Source organism: Pristiophorus japonicus, chromosome 13 (genome assembly GCF_044704955.1).
Source record: "Pristiophorus japonicus isolate sPriJap1 chromosome 13, sPriJap1.hap1, whole genome shotgun sequence".
In the NCBI taxonomy this organism is placed as follows: Eukaryota; Metazoa; Chordata; class Chondrichthyes; family Pristiophoridae; genus Pristiophorus; species Pristiophorus japonicus.
In genome coordinates, this window is record NC_091989.1 from 118,776,416 (window position 1) to 118,793,308 (window position 16,893).

A 16,893-nucleotide genomic window follows, 5' to 3' on the forward strand; every position below is an offset into this window, starting at 1 on the left:
GGGAGGGAGGGAGGGAGAGAGGGAGGGGGAGGGAGGGAGAGAGGGAGGGGGAGGGAGGGAGAGAGGGAGAGAGGGAGAGAGGGAGGGAGGAAGAGAGGGGGGGAGGGAGGGAGAGAGGGAGAGAGGGCGAGAGGGAGGGAGGGAGGGAGGGAGAGAGGGAGGGAGGGAGGTCAGGTCGGGATCCTTAATTGTGGATTCATTGGTTGTCATCTTCCAAAATTCCACATATTCTAGAAAGGTTCCCATGGATTGGAAGGTAGCAAATGTAACCTCACTATTTACGAAAGACGGGAGAGAGAAAACAGGGAACTACAGACCAGTTAGCCTGATATCAGTAGATGGGGAAATGCTAGAATCTATTATTAAGGATGTGGTAACAGTGCACTTAGAAAATAATAATAGGATTGGGGAGAGATAAACACAGATTTATGAAAGGGAAATTGTGTTTGACAAATCAGTTAGAATTTTTTGAGGGTGTAACTAGCAGATTAGATAAAGGCGAACAAGTGGATGTGATGTATTTTGATTTCCAGAGGGCATTCGATCAGGTGACACATGAAGTTATTAAACAAAATTAAGGCTCATGGGATTGGGGATAATATAGTAGCATGGATTGTGGATTGGTTAATGGACAGAAAACAGAGAGGAGGAATAAACAGGTAATTTTCAGGTTGGCAGACTGTAACTAGTGGGGTACCATAAGGATCGGTGCTTGGGCCCCAGCTATTTACAATCTATATCAATGATTTGGATGAGGGGACCAAATGTAATATATCCAAGTTTGCTGATGATACAAAGCTAGGTGGGAATGTAAGTTGTGAGGAGGGTACAAAGAGTCTTCAAGGGAATATACACAGGCTAAGTTAGTGGGCAAGAACATGGCAAATAGAATTTAATGTGGAGAAATACGAAGTTGTCCACTTTGGTAGAAAAAATAGAAAAACAGAGCGTTTATTAAATGGTGAAAGATTGGGAAATGTTGGTGTTCAGAGGGACCTGGGTGTCCTTGTACACAAATCACTGAAAGTTAACATGCAGCTTCAGCAAGCAATTAAGAAAGCAAATGGTATGTTTGTTGTGTATCTGTAAAACATGCACTCCCACGTTCTGCCACCAGGGAGTGCATCCCCTGAAGTCCCAAGGTATCCCAGCATCTCTTGGGAGCACTGTATATAAACTAACCCCTAAGGCCTGTTCCTCACTCTGGAGTGTCTTAATAAAGACTGAAGTCACTGTTACTTTAACCTCCCTGTGTGCAGTCTCATCTGTGTTAGGAACACGATAACTGGCGACGAGTATACGAATCCAATTCAAAGGTGTAGCAAACTGTGGGCATCCTGGAGAAGTTCTCGGAGGGTGAGGACTGGGAAGGGTATGTCGAACGGCTAGACCAGTACTTTGTAGCCAACGAGCTGGACGGAGAAGGAAGCGCTGCAAAAAGGAGAGAGGTCCTCCTCACGGTCTGCGGGGCACCGACCTACAGCCTCATGAAGAATCTTCTGGCTCTGGTGAAACCCACAGATAAGTCGTATGAGGAGCTGTGTACACTGGTGCAGGAGCATCTTAACCCAAAGGAGAGCATGGTGATGGTGAGGTATCGGTTCTACACGTGCCAGCGATCTGAAGGCCAGAAAGTGGCGATCTACGTCGCCGAGCTAAGGCGACTTGCAGGACAATGTGAGTTTGATGGCTACCTGGAGCAGATGCTCAAAGACTTTTTTATACTGGGCATTGGCCATGAGACCATCCGACGAAATCTTTTGACTGTAGAGACACCGAGGCCCAGTAAGGCCATTGCGATACCACAGGCCTTTATGTCCACCAGTGATAACACCAAACAAATCTCTCAGCACACAAGTGCTAGCAATGTTCATAAATTAACTGGAACTGTGTTTGTGAGCAGAAATGTACAGGGCAGAAACCACGAGTCTGCAATTGCCAGCAGGCCTCAGGTGAACCAGATGACTCAGAGTCCGCAACAAAGGATGAATGCAAGGCAACTCACACCTTGTTGGCATTGTGGAGGCTTCCATTCAGCCTATTCATGCCGCTTCAAAGGGTATGTTTGCAAGAGCTGTAGAACAATGGGGCACCTCCAACAAGCTGCAAGCTCTGCAAAACCTACTAACCACCACGTGGCAGAGGAAGATCGGTCCATGCTGGATCAAAGCAATTTCGAGCCTCAGACAGAGGAGGCAGATGCTGAAGTACACGGGGTGCACACATTTTCGACGAAATGTCCACCTATAATGCTAACCTGTGGAATTCCCTGCCGCAGAGAGTTGTTGATGCCGGTTCATTGGATGTATTCAAGAGGGAGTTAGATATGGCTCTTACGGCTAAAGGGATCAAGGGGTATGGAGAGAAAGCGGGAATGATCAGCCATGATCCTATTGAATGGTGGTGCAGGCTCGAAGGGCTGAATGGCCTACTCCTGCACCTATTTTCTATGTTTCTATGTTTCTACGTAAATGTAAATTGAATGGCTTACCCATAGCCATGGAACTGGACACTGGCGCAAGCCAATCCATCATGAGTAAAAAGATGTTTGAGAGACTGTGGTGCAACAAGGCACTCAGACCAGCCCTGAGACCAATCCACACGAAATTGAGAACGTACACCAAAGAGCTTATCACTGTCCTGGGCAGCGCCATGGTCAAGGTCACCTACAAGGGCACGGTGCATGAACTGCAACTCTGGATTGTCCCCGGCGATGGCCCCACAATGCTTGGAAGGAGCTGGCTGGACAAAATCTGCTGGAACTGGGATGACATCCGAGCGCTATCACATGTCGATGAGGCCTAATGTACCCTGGTTCTTAACAAATATCCTTCCCTTTTTGAGCCAGGCATTGGAAACTTTTCCGGGGCGAAGGTGCGGATCCACTTGGTCCCAGAGGCACGACCCATTCACCACAAAGTGCGAGCGGTACCTCACATGATGAGGGAGAGAGTGGAAATCGAGCTGGACAGGCTGCAACACGAGGGCATCATCTCCCCAGTGGAATTCAGCGAGTGGGCCAGCCTGATTGTTCCAGTACTCAAAAGTGATGGCACAGTCAGGATTTGCGGCGATTATAAAGTAACTATTAATAGTTTCTCGCTGCAGGATCAATACCCGCTACCTAAGGCAGACGACCTATTTGCGACGCTGGCAGGAGGCAAGACGTTCACCAAGCTCGACCTGACTTCGGCCTACATGACGCAGGAGCTGGAGGAGTCTTCGAAGGACCTCACCTGCATCAACACGCACAAGGGACTGTTCATCTACAACAGATGCCCGTTTGGAATTCGGTCGGCTGCAGCGATCTTCCAGAAAAACATGGAGAGCCTACTCAAGTCGGTACCACGCACGGTTGTTTTTCAGGACGACATATTGGTCACGGGTCGGGACACCGTCGAGCACCTACAAAACCTGGAGGAGGTCCTCGAGCGACTGGGTCGCGTAGGGCTGCAGCTGAAGAGGTCGAAATGCGTCTTCATGGCAACAGAAGTGGAGTTTTTGGGGAGAAAGATCGCGGCAGACGGTATTTGGCCCACAGACACCAAGACAGAGGCTATCAGGAACATGCCCAGGCCACAGAACGTCACGGAGTTGCAGTCGTTCCTGGGACTCCTCAACTATTTTGGTAACTTCCTACCGGGGTTAAGCACCCTCTTCGAGCCCTTACATGTGTTATTGTGTAAAGGTGAGAATTGGGTATGGGGAAAAAAACCAAGTAATTGGTTTTGAGAAAGCCAGAAACATTTTATGCTCCAACAAGCTGCTTGTATTGTATAACCCGTGTAAAAGACTTGTGCTAGCATGTGATGTGTCATCGTATGGAGTCGGGTGTGTATTACAACAAGCTAACGTTGCGGGGAAGTTGCAACCTGTCGCCTATGCTTCCAGGAGCTTGTCTAAGGCTGAGAGGGCCTACAGCCTGATTGAGAAAGAGGCATTAGCGTGTGTGTTCGGGGTAAAGAAAATGCATCAGTAGCTGTTTGGCCTCAAATTTGAGCTGGAAACCGATCACAAGCCCCTCATATCCCTGTTCGCTGAAAACAAGGTGCTAAATACTAATGCCTCAACCCGCATACAAAGGTGGGCACTCGCGCTGTCAGCATATAACTATACCATCCGCCACAGGCCAGGCACCGAGAACTGTGCAGATGCTCTCAGTCGGCTACCATTGCCCACCACGGGGGTGGAAATGGCACAGCCTGCAAACTTGTTGATGGTGGCGCAGCCCGCAGACTTGTTGATGGTCATGGAAGCGTTTGAAAATGATAAATCACCTGTCACGGCCCACCAGATTAGGACTTGTACCAGCCAAGATCCTCTGCTGTCCCTAGTAAAAAACTGTGTACTGCATGGGAGCTGGGCCAGCATCCCCGTTGAAATGCAAGAGCTAATCAAGCCGTTCCAGCGGCGAAAGGATGAGCTGTCCATTCAGGCAGACTTCCTGTTGTGGGGTAACCGCGTAGTGTTACCAAAAAAGTGCAGGGAGACCTTCATCTCGGATCTCCACAGCATACACCCGGGTATAGTAATGATGAAAGCGATAGCCAGATCCCACATGTGATGGCCCGGTATCGACTCTGACTTAGAGTCCTGTGTACGGCAATGCAGCGTGTGTGCTCAGTTGAGCAACGCGCCCAGAGAAGCACCACTAAGTTTGTGGTCCTGGCTCTCCAGACCATGGTTGAGGATCCATATCGACTATGCGGGCCCGTTTCTCGGTAAAATGTTCCTGGTGGTGGTGGATGCTTTTTCAAAATGGATTGAATGTGAAATAATGTCGGGAAGCACCGCCACCATTGAAAGCCTGAGGCCCATGTTTGCAACCCACGGCCTGCCTGACATACTGGTCAGTGACAACGGGCCATGTTTCACCAGTGCCGAATTTAAAGAATTCATGACCCACAATGGGATCAAATATGTCACCACGGCCCCGTTTAAACCAGCCTCCAATGGGCAGGCAGAGAGGGCAGTACAAACAATCAAACAGAGCCTTAACCGAGTCACAGAAGGCTCACTCCAAACTCGCCTGTCCCGAGTACCGCTCAGCTACCGCTCGAGACCCCACTCGCACACAGGGGTGCCCCCGGCTGAGCTACTCTTGAAAAGGACACTTAAAACCAGACTCCCGCTGGTTCACCCCAACCTGCATGATCAAATAGAGAGCAGGCGGCAGCAACAAAATGTAAACGATAGTCACGCCACTGTGTCGCAGGAAATTGATCTGAATGACCCTGTGTATGTGCTAAACTATGGACATGGTCCCAAGTGGATCGCGGGCACGGTGATAGCTAAAGAAGGGAGTAGGGTGTTTGTAGTCAAACTGGACAATGGACAAATTTGCAGAAAGCACCTGGACCAAACGAGGCTGCGATTCACAGACTGCCCTGAACAACCCACAGCAGACACCACCTTTTTCGAGCCCACAACACACATCCAAAGGATCAACGACACCACGCCGGACTAGGAAATCGAACCCATCACACCCAACAGCCCAGCAAGGCCAGGCTCACCCAGCAGCCCTGCAGGGCCAATAACACGCTAATCCAGCGAGGGCACAGCCAACACACCAAAACAGACATTTGTACCGAGGCGGTCCACCAGGGAAAGAAAGGCTCCCGACCGCCTCACCTTGTAAATAGTTTTCACTTTGACCATGCGGGGGGAGTGATGTAGTGTAAGCATGCACTCCCATTTTCTGCCACAAGGGAGTGCATCCCCTGAAGTCCCAAGGGATCCCAGCTTCCCTTGGGAGCACTGTATATAAGCCGGCCCCTAAGGCCTGTTCCGCACTCTGGAGTGTCTTAATAAAGACTGAGGTCACTGTTATTTTAACCTCCCTACGTGCAGTCTCATCTGTGTTAGGAACACAATAATGTTGACCTTTATTACAAGAGGATTTGAGTATAAGAGTAAAGATGTCTTACTGCAATTATGTAGGGCCCTGGTGAGACCACACCTGGAGTATTGTGCACAGTTTTGGTCTCCTTACTAAGGAAGGATATACTTTCCATCCAGGGAGTGCAACAAAGGTTCACCAGACTGATTCCTGGGATGAGGGAATTATTCTATGAGGAGAGATTGAGTAGGCTAGGCCTATATTCTCTGGAGTTTACAAGAATGAGAGGTGATCTCATTGAAACATACAAAATTCTTACAGAGCTTGATATGGTAGATGCAGGGAGGATGTTTCCCCAGGCTGGGGAGTCTAGAACCAGGGGTCACAGTCTCAGAATCAGGGGTTGGCCAGTTAGGACTGAGATGAGGAAAAATATCTTCACTCAGAGGGTCGTGAATCTTTGGAATTTTCTAACCCTGAGGGCTGTGGAAGCTCAGTTGTTCAGTATATTCAAGACAGAGATCGATAGATTTTTGAATATTAGGGGATTCAAGGGATATGGGAATAGTGCAGGCAGGTGGAGTTGAGGTAGATCAGCCATGATCTCATTGAATAGCGGAACAGGCTCAAGAGGCAAAATAACCTCCTCCTGCTCCTATTTCTCATGTTCTCTAGTACTTGTAAAGTATATAAAAATATAACAATGGAGCTAATCTGCATAATAAATCCATTTTAACTAATCAAAACAAAAAATTTGCATTTCTTCTGCTTATCTGAAGATTTATTTAATCATCATGAAAACTTTGGCGATTGCAGTTATCTGGAAGTAGATCAAGCAAAGGAAATTAAACGGCAAAGCACCCCTCATTTCATCTTTATGGATTCCGGCTTGCTGAAGAAATTCACTCCCACTCGGAATGATTTGTGGCCTGCAAGAATCAAGATGGGATCAATAGCACTCCTTGATGTTATTGCAGCCAGTGCCTTGACTGGATGCCAGCTCCTTCTGCAAAAGGATCGGCTCACATATAGGAGAAATAAGGACAAAGTATAGTTTACTTCATTTGGCATTCTAAATTGACATAAATGTTTCTTCTGATAACAGATTTTCTGAACAAAGCTAACACTCATGGAGCTAGTCGACTTTGACTTTTATGAATCATAGAAACATAGAAAATAGGTGCAGGAGTAGGCCATTCGGCCCCTTGAGCCTGCACGCCATTCAATGAGTTCATGGCTGAACATGCAACTTCAGTATCCCATTCCTGCTTTCTCGCCATATCCCTTGATCCCCCTAGTAGGTAAGAACTACATCTAACTCCTTTTTGAATATATTTAGTGAATTGGCCTCAACAACTTTCTGTGGTAGAGAATTCCACAAGTTCACCACTCTCTGGGTGAAGAAGTTTCTCCTCATCTTGGTCCTAAATGGCTTACCCCTTATCCTTAGAAAGTGACCCCTGGTTCTGGACTTCCCCAACATTGGGAACATTCTTCCTGCATCTAACCTGTCTAAACCCGTCAGAATTTTAAACGTTTCTATGAGATCCCCTCTCATTCTTCTGAACTCCAGTGAATACAAGCCCAATTGATCCAGTCTTTCTTGATATGTCAGTCCCGCCATCCCGGGAATCAGTCTGGTGAACCTTCGCTGCACTCCCTCAATAGCAAGAATGTCCTTCCTCAAGTTAGGAGACCAAAACTGTACACAATACTCCAGGTGTGGCCTCACCAAGGCCCTGTACAACTGTAGTAACACCTCCCTCCCCCTGTACTCAAATCCCCTCGCTATGAAGGCCAACATAATATTTGCCTTCTTAACTGCCTGCTGTACCTGCATGCCAACCTTCAATGACTGATGTACCATGACACCCAGGTCTCGTTGCACCTCCCCTTTTCCTAATCTGTCACCATTCAGATAATAGTCTGTCTCTCTGTTTTTACCACCAAAGAATCATCTACACAATAGCCACATTCTGACTAATTTATGTTCAGGTAGGCAAGATGAAAGTCAAGCCTTCAGTAGATGTGATTTTCGGTAAACTCTGGCTTTAATGGTCATAAGTTTTAAACTTAAATGTGAAATTTGATATCATCTTTATAGTTTATAACTGTGAACCAAATAGAATCCCAACATACCTCATAACAGGAACATTTCAAATTATATAATTATTGTAGAACTTTAGGTAGACAGTGTGTTAAACCTTATTTCAATAAGTTCTTGCTGAAACATATTTTTTCCTTATTAGTAGTTAATAGGCAGAAAATGTAGCCCACATTTCCTATGCCTGTGTTGGTAGAGTAAAGCAATATACAGAACTATCTATAGATATGGAAATTTCCCTCATTTGATGTTGCTGCCTGTGTAAGATTTCTAAATCTCTGGCATTAAATTAATAGCAAGACTGATTCTTTTAAAACAATTTGGAATAGTTTATTAAACACACACACATGCTCATCTATCAGCAGTCGGCGGCTATCCTACAGATCGACTTAGTTACAACAGATACAATGAAAACAGTATACTTTACTTCCCTCTGGCAAAGACAGGGCCTGCTCCTTTGCCTGTAGATGGAGGTCCTGCTTTTGCCATGTGCTAAGGAGAAGAGAGAGAGCAATCATTGGCTTGAGTTTTTATACCTCTTAAGGCCATTGTTTCTCAGGAAGCCTCAGGATTGGATCTTGGTTCCAGGGCCGTTCCTGATTGGCTTCTCCTCATACTTGTGCCTGTCTGGAGGGCCAGCGCCACTCCTTGACTAGGTTAATGGCTTTCCAATTAACACTTTTGTTCCTTTAAGCTCTGTCCAGCCAGAAGACAATATACAAACAGAACATGCTGGAAGTCTGTGAGCTTCCATTTTGTCTCTTTCAAAACTGTCTTTTTGTATAATCTCATTTTTTAACATACATATATATACAGAATCAATTTTGTCATTACTAAACACTTTTATTCTTACAAACTCTCCACCTTGAGGGGGAAATATCCTTATTGACTCCTCATATGGTTTATCGCCTCAGGGATCATGTATCATAAACATTGAGAGGGTTCTGATAGCTCTGCTGTTTATGTTTCTGTGAGGTGGACCACCACTGTATAATGAGTTTTAAACTTAGAGAGAGAGAAAAGTGCATGGCCTGGCTCGATCCCCACCTCGTAAGGTGTATGCCACACATAGGGGATTTACTATAATACAATCTTCAGTGCACTGTCGCTTCTCAAAGCACATTGATGATTAATGATGTTTGTGAGTCATGCTGTAGCTCCCTCGGCTTCGATCTTGGCCAGTGTCGTCCTGACAAGCGTGAGGATCCGTAACATGGTCTGTGGGAAACAAGATCAGTGCAGTATTTACACTTTGGCAGTTTTTAACTGATTAATGTGAAACCATTTCTTGCACTTAACGCCCTTTTTCCCCGGTAACTGAATCAAATAAACCGCGGGGTTCAATCGGTCTATAATCGTATGCGATCCCCATCACCCGGGCTCAAACGCATGTTTCTTTTTCCCATAATTTGGAATCATTAATGAGTCTCCCACTTCATATTCAAAAGGACGTACTTTCTTGTTGAAGTACCTTTTAATTTGTCTTTTTGACTTCCCCAATTTAGTGGCCACAAATCGACTGATCTGATCGGTGTGATCTACCACTTGTTCCAGCCATTTGGAACTACATGGTTTCATTGTCAGGGGACTCATCCCGGTTAGTGTTAGCTGTCCTGGTGTTCTCATGAGCCTCCCCATCATGGCCTGATATGGGGAGACCCCTGTTGTTCTATGAGGTGTGGACCTCATTGCCATTAAGCACATTGGCAGCATGTTAGCCTATTGAGTGGGGTCATCCGCACACAATTTTTTTAACATTAACTTGAGGGTCTGTTCCCCCTTTCGACCCCTCTGGACAACTGGGGGTGGTGAGCTATATGTAATTTGTGTTTTATCCCCAACATTTCCTGCAGGTGGGTAAAAATGTTACCGGTAAAGTGTGAACCTTGATTGCTGTCTACTTGTACTGGTACTCCCCATCTACAAAACACATGATTCAATAGTGCTTTGGCTGCTGTGATTGCGGTGTTGGAGCAGCAGGGAATGCTTCGATCCATTTAGTGAATTAATCCAGTACCACTAGGACATGCTGAAAATTGCCTTGCGCCTGTGGAAGTGGCCCAATGAAATCTATCTGGAGATGAGTCCATGGCCCTTGAGGTGGGGGTGCGCTTTGAAGCAAGGCTGGGTTAGTGCATGCAGGAGGATTGTGTTGCAGGCACGGTAGGCATCGTGCCATGTATTGGTTGATTGTTTCCCTGATGAAAGGCCACCAAGCTGTGGCTGCTACCTTGTAGAAGGTCACCAGGGCCAAATAGTGCCCTGCTGTGGGGTGGGAGTGAAAGAGGGAGAGCAGTTCCTGACCCACCTCTGGTGGAACACACACTACCGGGCAGGCGTTTGGCTTTCTTTTGAACATCAGCATCTGCTCATCTGACTCAGGGGCAGTGGCTAGTATGGTATTGGGAGCCCAGGCTGTTGGTTGAGGAAGGGGTCTGCCTTCCTCGTGCCAGGCACTTACAACAGCATATGACCAGTATTGCTGCTGCAGGGATTTAAATCTAGGTGATCTGTTGGGGAGGCCTTGCTAACAGCATTTCAGGGCTCAACAACTATATCCTCTATCTCCCCATCAATCACAGCGTCCTTGGCTGCTCTGTCTGCTCTGGAATTTCCCTCAGTATGTGGACTCCCTTTTCTATGGACTGCTACCTTTCCTATGAAGCTGGGCTGGGATCGCTGTTTAAGGTAAGACCAGAGCAGATGTAATCAGGGCCCATGGACCAGGGCCTTACTGTCTATCGTACAATAGACATTTTTGTGGTATAGGGGCAAGGAGAACATGGTGTTTATAGCATAGGCACTATCAGACCAAATATTCACCGGTCTATCTGAGACCAAATACTCACCGGTCTATCTGAGACCAAATATTCACCGGTCTATCTGAGACCAAATATTCACCGGTCTATCTGAGGTTTCCTTCACAGCAGTTAGAAGTGCGGCAATTTCTGCATTTGTGAAGACTGTTGCATTTTCGCTGGATGGTTCTTTCTGGCAATACCACAGTATATTCGGTGTGAGGGGATCCCTCAATGTGATATGAGGACCCATCGATATAGACATCTGGGGCAAACTGTATGGGCTCTTTCTGCACAGGATGGGTCTCAAAGTTAATCAGGGGCAACAGACATTCATGCGGGTCCCCCTCATAGACCAGAAATTGTGGCAGCAATGTGGTGGGTTTGGAAATGATATCAATGTATCTTTCCATAAATTCCAATGCCCATTTGCTGAGGCGCTGTGAGGAAACTAGCGAATCTCCAGGTTTCATCAGTAGTTTCAGAGATGTGTCCCCGCTGTGCAGGATTAGAGCCTGTAACCCAGTAATAAAGGTAAAGTGATGTACCGACCAGAAGACGGCCAGTAGGTGGTGCTCGCATGTGGTATGTCATGTATGTAGACCATGTATACTTACTATATGGTCACATAAGGTGTGCCACCAGAGGGCACTGCGGTAGGAGACCTGAGGGTCACCTACATAGGTGTGCAGGGCCCAGTATAAAAGGCTGCCCACCATGTTTGTGTCTCACTCTGGAGTTACAATAAATGGGACTAAGGTCACAACAGCTCAAGTACAATACTAGACCTCATGGAATCATTCATAAGAGTATTAAAGACATAACAACTGGTGACAAGATCAAAACTTTCACGCAAAAATGACTAATAGTGCATAAGAAAAGTTCTCGGAGGGTGAAAATTGGAAAGTCTTTACGGAGCGGCTCGACCAATATTTCGTAGCAAACCACCTGGTAGGCGATGATCCGGCCACGCTGGCAGATAAGCGCAGAGCTATCCTCTTGACCAGTTGTGGGCCTGAGGTCTACGACTTGCTTGCACCAGAGAAAACAACAACCAAGTCATACGAGGAGCTGGAAGTGCTAATTCGGGACCGGGAGAGCATCCTCACGGCCAGGCATCGATTTTATACACACCGCCGCCCCAAGGGCCAGGAAATCGCGAAGTACGCTGCCGACCTCAGGAGGCGGCAGGACCGTGTGAATTCGGCGCATCCCTCGCTGATGGGTTGCGGGACGTCTTCGTAATTGGCATCGGTCATGAGGCCCTTCTTCACAGGCTACTGTCTGCCGAAACCACCGTCACTCTGCAGAAGGCCATCAGCATCAACCAGGTGTTCATGACCTCAAGCTGCAGCTCCAAGCAGATGATGACTCACTCTCAGGACTCAAACCCGGCAAGTACTGTAAATAGAATGGCGCCTTTCACAGGCAGAACTGTTGAACGTGAATCTGCCCAGGGCAGAGCGTACAGGCCCCCGAGTCCTTTAACTCAGAGTCCACCAAGGGGTGCGAATGGCTCACACCCCTCGGTCGAGTAGCTCACAGGACTTATCAGTGTTGGTTCAGAGACTATGTGTGCAAAGGCTGCAACACAAAGAGCCACCTTCAGCGAATGTGCAAAAGATCTGTTACTCACCACGTGGAAGTGGAGTCAGCAGATGGCTGTGAATCCAGCGAGGATTATGAGGAGATGGCTAGAAAGGCAGTCCCAGGACGAAGTGTATGGAGTATATACCTGCACCACAGATTGTCCTCCAATGATAATGGAAGTAAAGATAAACGGCGTTCCTTGGAAGTGGACACGCGAGCGAGTCAGTCAGTAATGAACCAGGAAGCCTTTGAGAGGCTATGGAACGATCAAGCTGAATGACCCAAACTGGTCCCGGTTCAGGCAAAGCTGCGCACCTACACCAAGGAACTGATATCAGTTGTTGGTAGTGTGGATGTAAGTGTATCCCATGATGGCACGGTGCACAATTTACCATTGTGGATTGTTTCAGGTGATGGACCCACGCTACTTGGAAGAAGATGGATGGGGAAGATTCATTGGAACTGGGAAGACTTCATCCCTCCAGTGATCGACGTCCCCCATGCTCAGAGGCAGAGCAAGCCCCCACCTTTGGTTGGGCCAGGCACCGGAGAGCAGATCCGCACAGCCCCCGAGGCTCAGACCGCTCATCACGACAGCGTGGCGATGATCCGGCCGAGACGGTCCGAAAGCACCTTCCCGGTTAAGGTGGTAGGACTCCTGGGAAGGAAGATTGGATCTGAGGGAGCCTTCCCAGCTTCAGTGGCAGAATCCCTTGGAAAGAAGATCGCGGCAGTCGACATCATGGACAGGGAAAAGATGGCATCCAAACCACGAGGTGCAGCGCGAATGGAGCAACGACACCTGGTTCCACGCAAGGAAGACAATTGGGGTAAAAGTGGTAAGGCCATTTTAAAGGAGGCCAGCAACCCGTTATTTTTGAATGAACTGCTTGAAATTGGTAACCAATGTAAAAGTCCAGCTGTATCGAGCAAAATGTTGTTGAGCGATGTCGGGTGCAAATTGCAATCAGCAAATGTAGCGGGCGAACACCTAACGGTCGTATACAGGTCCAGCGGGATTACCCAGTGCTGTAGCCTGCGACCCCGGGACCAGAACAATGTATCATAAAGTGTCCCCACAGCTGACAGAAGTAGACAAGCCGCAGAGTAAACGGTCCCCGGAGAGCAGAGACACCGGTAGCGATACCGTGCCTCAGATCGGTTTAACATTGCAGGCACCCGATGGCATGAACCGCTATGGGCCAGAAACAGTAAACTGCACCTATGCTCGCAGTCGGCTACCGTCGCCCACCACCCGGGTGGAAAAGGTGCAGCCCACAAACCCACTCGCCACCACGGCTATGTCCAAGAGCGAAGGGTCACCCGCAACGGCTCCTCCAAACGGGACCTGGACTAGCCAGCATCCCAAACTAGAGAGTGCTCACAATGGTGCCCTCAAGGAAAACGAGTCAGCAGTCCCCTGCGAACTGCTGGACAAGACAAGGCAGCCCCGCCGTCGCTTAGACAAAACGTTCACTCGCTCAGACTGCTTTCCAGGGAGCAGCAGCGAAACTGTGCAAACGAAAAGGACAGGGAGGCTACAGACACATCAGCTGTCTTTGGGCCTGCCCGACACTAGGAGTGACGGCAAAAGCCTTGAGCTCCAGCAACTCGAGCAAATTGAGCTCACCTCACCCACAGACCCACTAGCATGGGGCGCTGTGCCGCCACCAGATGACCCGGATCTCATCGGGCCGTGCTGGAACTAGACTGTCCTTGTGTACCTGTACTGATATACCTGTACTGATCATGTAAATGTACCACACAAAAAGAAACGCAACTGTAATCTACCCAACAAATGTACTAAGATGTAAATGTAAAACCCATGTGATGAACTTGAATGCAACTTGCATGTAACGGGCCATTAGCATGATCTCTGTGAGGGGGGGCGGGGGGGGCAGAATGGAGTAGTCATGGACTCACAACCAGAAACCACTGGGACCTCCACTGGCAACAAATCTCACTATCAACCCACCCAAGGTAGAAGTGACCCTCCATTGGTCAACCAGGAAGAGCAAAGCCCAGGTCACCATCAATGTACGAGTCAATTTGCATTAAAGACTTGGGGGGAAGTGATGTCATGTATGTAGACCATGTATACTAACTGTATAGTCACATAAGACTAGAGGGCACTGCGGTGGGAGACCTAAGGGTCACCTGCATAGGTGTGCAGGGCCCAGTATAAAAGGCTGCCCACCATGCTTGTGCCTCACTCTGGAATTACAATAAATGGGACTACGGTCACAACAGCTCAAGTACAATACTAAATCTTGTGGAGCCATTCATAAGAGTACTAAAAACATAACACGGTATACGTCTTTTCTGTCCCCTGCAGAATTCAAGACGCAGATGCAATGGGCTATAGTCGATCAACTCGCGTTTGGCACAGAACTGCAGTGAGGCTTTGTTCTGTGGCCCTGACCTCCAAATGGAAGGGCTACGTAGAATTAGGAAGGATCAGACATGTGGCCTGTATCACTGCAGTTTTTAATTTAGCCACAGACTGGGTGTGAGCATCAGTCCATGCTGGGCGTATGTCATCACCCTGCAGCTTTATTAAATCATACAGGGGCTTTGCACATTCTGTAGAGCCTGGAATAAAGTTCCTTTGGTATCCCACCAAACCCAAGAATGATCATAGGAATGTTTTGGAAGTGGGTAATGGCAGTCGTTGTATTATCTCCACCTTGTGAGAGTTGGGGAATGATCCCTCTGGAGAAATGGACACTCCTAGAAAGGTGACCCCTTCTTTTACTAATTGAGCCTTACGGGGATTCACCTTTAGTCCCGCCTGAGCCAACAAGTCGTGTCAAAAGTTCGTGTAAAGGGGACAGATGCTCCTCCATGCTGTCGGTTGCCAGCAGTAGGTCGTCTACGTACTGCAGCAAGCAGGTAGGGCGGGAAAAGTCTTTTAAAATTGCAGCCATTCTTCTGTGGAATATCTTGGGGGCATTGTGGAACCCCTGAGGCAAGCATGTCCAGGTGTAGCTCTGGTCCTCAAATGTGAATGCAAATTTGTACTGATCTTCCCTCTTAACAGGGATGCTCCAGAATCCATTGGCGATGTCAAGGGTCGAGAAGTACTTGGAACCAGCAGGAATTTGAGAGAATATGGTGGGAGTTTCTCTTACTGCCGGTGAGCAGACTGGTGTTACAGAATTTAACTTTCTGTAATCAATAGTCAGTCGTCAGCTGCTATCAGGCTTTTTAACCGGCCATGCGGGTGAATTGGTTATGAAAGTGCCATTCATAACCAATTCACCTGCTCGATTAAGGATTTTATGGTGTCCCGGATGTAAGGGTGACTCTCCCTTGGGATGGGGTACTGTTTAGTGAATGGGTGGGGTGGGTGGTCCCTCAATAGATTCTTTGCCTGCCATTTTTCCACATTCATGCTTGCATGTGACAAACACCGCTAGGTGTTCCTGAATTAGTTTCGCCACAGCTTCATTTTCGCTCCCCTGAGGGTCATACTCAGATGGCTTTTTAATAACAAAAACTGAGTGAGCATCTGTAATTTCTATCACTCCTGCCTTATCTCTCAATCCCATCCAAACACAGTCCTGATTATAACCTATCACCACGCCATACTGATCCAGTACATCAGTGCCTAAAATTCCCTTTCCATCGGGGGTGGTCATCAGCATAGGTGCTGGGACCTGGCAGATGAGGCATCCCAACTGAAGTTCAGTGGCCTTCCCTGTTTACGCGGTGGTTATATCACCGTTAAACCCTTTAAGGGTCATACAATCCTTGTCCGCCGCTGAATGGCCTTTAGGATATAGGGTGTGGATGATGGTAACGGCTGAGCCAGTATTGATAAGCATAATCTGCTGCCTGCCCCCTTTTAAGACAACAAAAACTACTGGTCTCCCGCTACCATCACGTCGGAACCCCACTTCCGACCAATCTTTGGGAGCCGAACCCTGTCATAGGGTCGATCCTGGAATGGGTCTCTCTAATGAGTGTGCATCGGCGATTGTGTGCACCGGTAAATGATTTTGCATCCCCCGTGGCAATTTGGTTTGTATGAAGGTTATCAACTGGTCCAATCATTGATCTGTCCCAGAGGGCTTGGATTTGTCCTTCTTTAGAAGGGTTACTAACTGAGCCAATTGTTGTTCCATCCCAGAGGGAGGTATCTATGTTTTGCATCATGGTTCGATGCCGGTCTGGGTCTCCTGAACTCTTTTGCTAGGTGGCCTACCTTCTTACAATTAAAGCACTGTCCCTTAAAGGGGTAGTTTCAAGATCCTTCCACCGTTGACACTGGCTTATTTGCAGTGGGTGGTGACTTCACCTTTAACTGGTCTTTTACCATCTCCAAGGCTATTTGAGCGCTGGTCTCTATATCTGTCCACTGATTAGTGGGCCTCATGGCTATGCCTGGGGTGGTTTTAACTAAAGGGTGGAGTTGGGTCAGGAACATCGATTTAAATTGTTCCTGATTCTTTCCTACTTTAGCATTTGCGGGTGCCTAGTTCTGAGTACATTGATAGATATCGTACAGGCGATTACTGAAGGCTCTAGGGGTCTCTTTTGGGCGCTGCTTGGTCTGATTA